Source organism: Arachis duranensis, chromosome 5 (genome assembly GCF_000817695.3).
Source record: "Arachis duranensis cultivar V14167 chromosome 5, aradu.V14167.gnm2.J7QH, whole genome shotgun sequence".
Lineage (NCBI taxonomy): Eukaryota > Viridiplantae > Streptophyta > Magnoliopsida > Fabales > Fabaceae > Arachis > Arachis duranensis.
The window spans coordinates 51297999-51306293 of NC_029776.3; positions in this window are offsets into that span (position 1 = coordinate 51297999).

Here is an 8295-nt window from a genome sequence, read left to right on the forward strand (position 1 = left end):
CCCACTAAACTAAAATTGCTCAATCCTTCAATCCCTGTGGGATCGACCTCACTCATGTGAGTTATTATTACTTGATGCGACCCGGTACACTTGCCGGTGAGTTTTGTGTTGGATCGTTTTCCACACATCAATAATTCTGCTCACTAACCCACTAACTGTTTGATAATTTGCATCACTCACACTAACAAGTACTCTAACTATCTGAAAGAACCCTTTGGAGACTAAGAAGGGAAGCAAGAGGGAAAAGAATTATTGGTGCTGAGGAAGAAGAGGAAGAGTATTTTGAACCCAACATGGAAGAGAATTTGGAGAACAATCATGAAGAAGAAGCTCATAATCATGCCAGAGAAGGCCATGCAAACTGTGCTGGGCAAGAAAGGAGAGTTTTAGGCTCCTATATCAATCCTAATCCAGGAAACTGTGGGAGCAGCATTCAGAAGCCCACCATACATGCCAACAATTTCGAACTAAAACCCCAGCTCATCACTCTTGTTCAGAATAATTGTTCATTTGGAGGAAGTACTCAAGAAGATCCTAATCAACATTTAACCACCTTCCTGAGGATTTGTGACACTGTGAAGTCCAATGGAGTCCATCCAGATGTCTATAGGTTGCTCTTATTCCCTTTTTCACTCAAGGACAAGGCATCCAAATGGCTTGAATCCTTTCCAAAGAAAAGCTTAACAAATTGGGAGGATGTGGTGAACAAGTTTTTGGCACGGTTTTACCCTCCTCAAAGGATCAACAGGCTGAGAGCTGAGGTGCAGACTTTCAAGCAACAAGATGGTGAGACACTTTATGAAGCATGGGAGAGATTCAAAGACCTAACAAGAAGATGCCCACCAGAAATGTTCAATGAATGGATCCAACTTCACATCTTCTTTGAAGGTCTTTCCTATGAGTCAAAGAAGGCTGTGGATCATTCATCAGGAGGCTCTCTAAACAAGAAGAAAACCTTTGAAGAAGCCATAGATGTTATTGAAACAGTTGCTGAGAATGACTACTTCTATGCCTCTGAAAGAAGTAACACCAGAGGAGTAATGGAGCTGAACCACATGGATGCATTGTTAGCTCAAAATAAGATGATCACTAAGCAGCTAGCAGATCTTACCAAGAAGGTGGAGGAGAACCAAGTTGCAGCAGCCATCACCTCATCATCAGCTCAATCTAAATTCTATTTAGCTCAACTAGCATATTCTTCTAACTAAAGTTGCTTGACCAATCAATCCTTGTGGGATTCGACCTCACTCTTTTGTGAGTTTTACTTGATGATAATTCGGTATTCTTGCCGAAAGGATATTTGTTGAGAGACAACTTTTCATGCATCAACTAGGACTGAATATCTTTCAATAAAGGCTTATATTTCTTTGTGTTCTTGATGATCGGATTTTCTATCGGTAAAGAAATTCACAAATAAGTTCGCGTTGTAGGTATAGTTTCTAAACCAACAGAAAATCCTTTCGTACAAAAGTTTTGTTTGTCACTTAAGCAAACCCAATAAAAATAAATAACCGAAGTATTCAAACCTCGGGTCGTCTTCTCAAGAAATTGCAGGGAAGTATGATTTATTATTGGTTATGAAAAACGGTATATTTTTGGGTTTTTTGGAATAGGGAACAGGTAATTTAAATGACAAGAAAAATAAATTAATAATTAAGGAAATCTCTTGGCAAGGTGTGAGAACTGGAATTCCTATCCTAGTTATCCTTATCAAGTGTTATGAGAATTGGGTTTTAATCCCACTTAGTTATCCCTTATTAAATAAAGGAAAGTCAAGTGGACTAATTAAATTGATCCTCAAGTCCTAGTCAACTTTAGAGCGATCCAAATCAATCAGCAACTGCCAATTTCAACCACTGCTGAGTTTGATAACTCAAGTGTTACCAATTAATTAACCAAAGCCAAAAAGAGAAAATAAATCATAAATAGAGCAAAACAATCACGAGTCTGAAATACCTCAAATTATATTAATTAAGAAAATCCTAACTTGAAAAGTTCATAAGCCAATCTGGCAACATAAATCAAATACCAAAAAAACCATTTAAAGTATCTAAAAGTAGAAGAGAAGTCAAAATAAAGGAATATTGAACCTGTGATTGAAGAAGATGAAATCCTAATCCTAATAGAAATCCTAATCCTAATCCTAAGAGAGAGGAGAGAACCTTTCTCTCTAAAAACTACATCTAAGAACTAAAAAATATGAATTATGAATGTTGTATGGAATTGTTGTTGATAAATGGATGGATTCCCCAATTTATAGCCTCTAATCTGTGTTCTCTGGGCTTGGATCTGGACCAAAAAGGGTCCAGAAGTCGCTGGGGCTGATTTCAGCAATTTTCTGCACGTGGGGTCCATCACGCATTCGCGTGGATCACGCATCCGCGTTATCTGGAGTTTTGCTCTTCCGCGCGTCCGCGTCAGTCACACGTCCGCGTCAATTGCGTTCTGCTCAAGGCATGCATCTGCGTCGTTCATGCGTTCGCATCGCTGCTTTTTGCGCTAAGCATGCGTCCGCGTCGTCCACGCATTCGCATCGCTACTTTTTCTTCAAAACTCCATTTTTGTGCTTTCCTTCCATTTTTGCATGTTTCCTTTCTGTCCTCTAAGTCATTCCTGTCCTATGAAACCTGAAAATACTTAACACACAAATCAGGGCATCGAATGGTAATAAAAGATAATTAAATTTAATATTTTTAAAGCATAGGAAACATGTTTTCTCATATATCATAAAACAAGGAAGGAATAGTAAAACCATGCAATTTACATGAATAAGTGGGTGAAGATTTGAAAAAAAACACTCAATTTAAGAACATGATGAATCATAAAATAAGAGTTTATCAGTTCTCGTTTATTCTTCTTATGCTTTATTACTTGCTTGGGGACAAGCAAGATTTAAGTTTCTGTTGTGATGCCAGGGCATCTTGGCTAGTTTCACAAGTCATTTTTATTATATTTTAGGTTAGTTTCATGCATTATCTTCATCAATAAGCAAGCATTTGGATGAGTTATCTATGCATGCCTTGATTCATCAAACATTAGTGAATTATAATCATTTTCATGAGATTTATGCAAGAACTACTTGATGCAATAAATGATGCAATATCTTGTGATTATGGCAGAGCTTTGATGTACTTGTTTGATTGATGACAGGCAAAGAAGAAGCAGAGGAAGGCAAGAAAGTGCTGGTGTTAGTAGCAAAGTTAGCCCACTAAAGGGGAGATCTGCCATATTTCGTTTTTCACATTGTATTTTCTATCAGTATGAGTTTCTAAACCTCCTAGGTTGAGGGGAGGAGCCTTGTTGAGTTTTATGGATTAATAAAAGTATTACCGTTTCTCTTCAATCCGTGTTTAATTCAATTCTAAGATGTATCTTTATTCTTCACCCTGATGAACGGGATGACCCGTGACAATCATCTTCGTTTTTCAATCTAAGACCGCGTGCCTGACAACCACCCATGTTCTTCTTGGGTTCGTGTGAATACATAACTGGAAAGCATCGAACTACTAGCTTGATTATACATCTCTTAGACGGCTAATCCACGACTTGTTGGGGACTTCTCGAGACATCAGTTCAGCTGAGGTATGGGGAGATTAGGGTCTCTATGGTAGAGGCTAGAACCCAAAGGTGCAGCATTCTCTGATTCGGAAGATTCGACCTTGTTAAGATCTTTTTATTTTCATTTATGCAATTAAACAACATACCAACATCTCCTAAGTGTCTGACTAAGATCTACAAGATAACCATAGCTTGCTTCAAATCACAATCCTCGTGGGATCGACCTTGACTCGCTCAGGTATTACTTGGACGACCCAGTGCACTTGCTGGTTCAGTTGTACGGAAGTGTGGGATTCTGCGCACCAACTCTTAACTTGCTTCAACTAAGGCCAAGGGCTCACATCCAAGTACTTGAAGACTCATTTGAAGATCTGAAGAGTAGTATATGTAGGAGGAGTTTTAAACTTAGAAGAGGGACGAACTCTTACACGAGATGATCCGAATTGGGAAACTCTAACTATTTTTCTTGCTTCTTTGTACTTAGTTTTATTTTACATGTACTTTATTTTGCTTGCGGAGTTTTCCAGAGCGATGATGAACTAAATCCCACATTATTAGAGGGAGGAGCTCTATTGTAATTCTAATGAGTTAATGCAATTCTTCTTCTTCTTAATCTGCTTGTTGTGGCTAAGGGAAAGCTTTTGTGCTTCATAGATTCATTCACTACCGGAGGGGGGTTTGGATCTACTTGAATCTCTATGTGAGCCTTGGAAAAGGGATCATAAGATTCAGTTTGAAGCTTTTCCCTTCTAACTCTTTTGATCAACACATTCATAGTTGGTATGTGACATATAACCTCTTTGAATTGAGGTCCTAAGAGTTGTGTGGCTTATAGATTAGAAATTTGAACTTAACCTCTTCTTATGAACAATTAGATCAAGGAATTGGCAATTGATTATGTTAAGAGAAATTGGGATGCCAAGGAATTGGAACTCAATTATTTACAATACACCATAGATCTACTTCATATGATTGAGAATGAAGTTGAGACCCATTGATTCATAAAGGATTATAATATCTCTAATCCCTAATGAATCTCACCCATTGTTGCTCTTCCTTTCAACTACTTTAAATTTCTTGTTATCTTTGATTCCCAGCACCCAGAACCCATTTACATTTGATGAGCGCATATTTTATACGATTTTTAGCATCACTTTCATATAGTTTTTAGTGTGTTTTATTTAGTTTTTATTATCTTTTTATAGGTTTTAGTGTTAAATTCACATTTTTGGATTCTACTATGAGTTTTTGTGTTTTTTTACAATTTCAGGTATTTTCTGGCTGAAATTGAGATGCTGGAGCAGAAGTCTGATTCAGAGACAAAGAAAGCACTACAGATGCTATCTGGATCTGACCTATCCGCACTCAGAAAAGGTTTTCTGGAGCTACAGAAGTCCAAATGGAGCTCTCTCAATGGCTATGGAAATCTTACTTTTAGAGATTTCCACCAATATATAATAGTTTATACTTTTTTTTTGGATTAGAAGGCCCAAAATTGGCGTCCAACGCTAGCTTCCAGCCCCTTTCCAGGTGTCCAGCGCCCAAAGAGCAGAGCCTGGCATCCAAACGCCCAAAGAGGACCCCCTAGCTGGTGTTCCACACCCAAGAGACCTCATAGCACGAGGATTTCATCAAAGCTCAGTCCAAACACTCACTAAGTGGGCCCCAGAAGTAGATTTTAGCACTAAATAGACTGCTTTACCCTTACTAGTCATTCGTTAGTATTTACGGGATTAAATTCATGTTATTCGTACACTTTTTACCATCATTTAGCATATTTTCATGTATTACTTTGTTTTTCAAATCAGTATGAGTTTCTAAACCTCCTAGGTTGAGGGGAGGAGCCCTGCTGAGTCCTATGAATCAATAAAAGTATTACTATTTCTTTTTCGATCCGTGTTTGATTATCTCTAAGATGTATACTCGCTCTTCAACATGATGAATAGGATGATCAGTGACAATCAGCTCTGTTCCTCATACTAAGACTAACATGCCTAACAAACGCCCGCGTTTACTTGGGTTCGTGTGAATATGTGATTGGAAAGCCCGAACCAACAGCTATGTTTATACCTCTCTCAGACGGCTAATCCACGAATTCGTTAGGGACTTCTCAAGACACCAGTTCAGCCAATTTTTTGGGAGGTTAGGGTCTCCGTGGTATAGGCTAGAATCCAAAGAAGCAGCATCCTCTGATCCGGAAGATTTGACTTTATCTGTAGCGTTTTGAGTAGGATCGCCAGGAGAATGAACTGCTAGAGCTTCACCCTTCATCAGATTTGATGACCACGGCCAATGGTGTTCAATCTGTAGTAGAGGAGATCAATGACCACGGCCCATGGCTTTGATCACATTCAGCCTGCCATAGAAGAGATCACTCACAAGCAAAAAAGACAGTAATACCAGAGTTAATTCAGAAAGGCTAAGCAACTCCAATCCTCAACAATATTCCTATTACTGATTTTAATATATACAATATATTCCTATTATTATTCCATTTAATATAAAAATTAATTTATACAATATTAATTGTCCTTGCATCAATCTAACTGAATTCTGATCCGCCTGACTAAGACCTGCATGATAACCATAACTTGCTTCAAACTACAATCCTCGTGGGATCAACCCTGACTCGCTCAGGTATTACTTGGAGGACCCAGTGCACTTGCTGGTAGAACAGTACAAAGGTATGGGGATTCGTGCTACCAAGTTTTTGGCGCCGTTGCCCGGGATTATTGAGTTTGGACAAATTGACAGATTGTCTTGCTCCCTCGATTAGGTAATTTATTTTATTTTGTTCTATTTGAGTCTTTTATTTTTATTTTCTTCTTCTTCAAATTTTTGAAAAAAAAGTTTTTCAAAAATATTTCTCTTTTTCTTTGTTTAATATTTGTTCTTGATTTGTGTCTTTGTTTGTGTTCTTGTTGAGTCTTTTATTTTCTTCTTTAATTTTTTTCGAAAATTAAAAAAAAAAGCTTTTCAAAAATATTTTTATTTTCTTTGTTTAATCTTTGTTCTTAGTTTGAGTCTTTATGTTTATGTTCTTGGTGAATTTTCATTTCTTTGAGTCTTTGTTTTTGTTTTTACAGTAATTTTCGATTTTTTGGTATTTTTCTTTCAAAAATTTTTTCAAAAATAATTTTTCTTTGGTTAAATCTTGTGTCAAGTCTTTAAGTTTGGTGTCTGCTTGTTATTTTTCTTTCAACTTTTGAAAATTTGTTCTTGGTTTTCTAAAAATTTTAAGTTTGGTGTTCTTTTTAAGTTCTTGTGTTCTTTAAAATTTTTTGAGTCTTGTTCTTTGTGTTCTTGTTAGTCTTCAAAGTGTTCTTGAGTATTTTTTGTGTTTTGATCTTAAAATTTTTAAGTTTGGTGTTCCTTTGTATTTCCCTCCAAAATTTTTGAAAATAAGGAGTATTAGATCTAAAAATTTTAAGTCTTGAGTCTTTTACTTGTTTTTCTCCTTCATCATTAATTTCAAAAATAAAAATATCTTTTCTATCTTATCTTTTAAGTAAATTTTCGAAATTTTACACAAAAATTCAGATTTTAATTTCAAAATTTTTTTATCTTATCTTATCTAATTTTAAAATTCAAAAATAAAATCTTTTCAAAATTAAAAATCATATCTTTTTCAAAATCTTATCTTATCTTATTTCAAATTTAAAATTTGAGTATATACCCATTTTGGTCCTCAAAGAATTTCAGACCAGACACTTTAGTCCCAACTAAAATTAATTACTCGATTGGTCCCTAACAATTAACTCCATTAGTCACTTAGGTCCTTTACTCCGTTAATTCTAACGGAGGACAAAATAGTCCCTGACAACTCTAATAGGGGACAAAATGGTCCCTGATCTCCTCTGTTTGGGAACAACACTGTTCTCTCCCAATTTCCATTATATCTCACATGTTGAGGTAGTGCAACACATGTGACAATTACACCATGGCTTAATCTTGGAGCTAAAGAGGAGGAAGAAAAAGATAGAAAAGAAGACTGTGAAGGTGAAGAAGGAGAGTGGTAGGCAAAATTGTGATTCATACTTAAATTGTTGTTCGAAATTGATTGTCTCAAGTAATGGCCCCAAAGACTTGGTGCTCAATACCATGGTCCAAACATAATTTCACAATTTCGCTCAACTAAACAGCAAGTGTACTGGGTCGTCCAAGTAATAAACCTTACGTGAGTAAGGGTCGATCCCACAGAGACTGTTAGTATGAAGCAAGCTATGGTGATCGTGTAAATCTCAGTCAGGTGGATAATAAATGGTGATAAAATTTTTGAATAATAATAATAAATAAACTGAAATTAAAGATAGAAATACTCATGTAGATCATCGATGGGAATTTCAGATAGGCGTATGAAGATGCTATGCTCCTTCTGAATCTCTTCTTTCCTACTGCCTTCATCCAATCCTTCTTACTCCTTTCCCTGGCAAGCTGTACGTAGGGCATCATCGTTGTCAATGGCTACATCGCATCCTCTCAATGAAAAAGGTCCAAATGCTCTGTCACAGCACGGCTAATCATCTGTCGGTCTCGATCATGTTGGAATAGAATCCCTTGATTCTTTTGCGTTTGTCATCACGCCCAACAATCGCGAGTTTGAAGCTCGTCACAGTCATTCAATCCCTGAATCCTACTCGGAATACCACAGACAAGGTTTAGACTTTCCAGATTCTCATGAATGCCGCCATCAATTCTAGCTTATACCACGAAGATTCTGATTAAGGAATCCAAGAG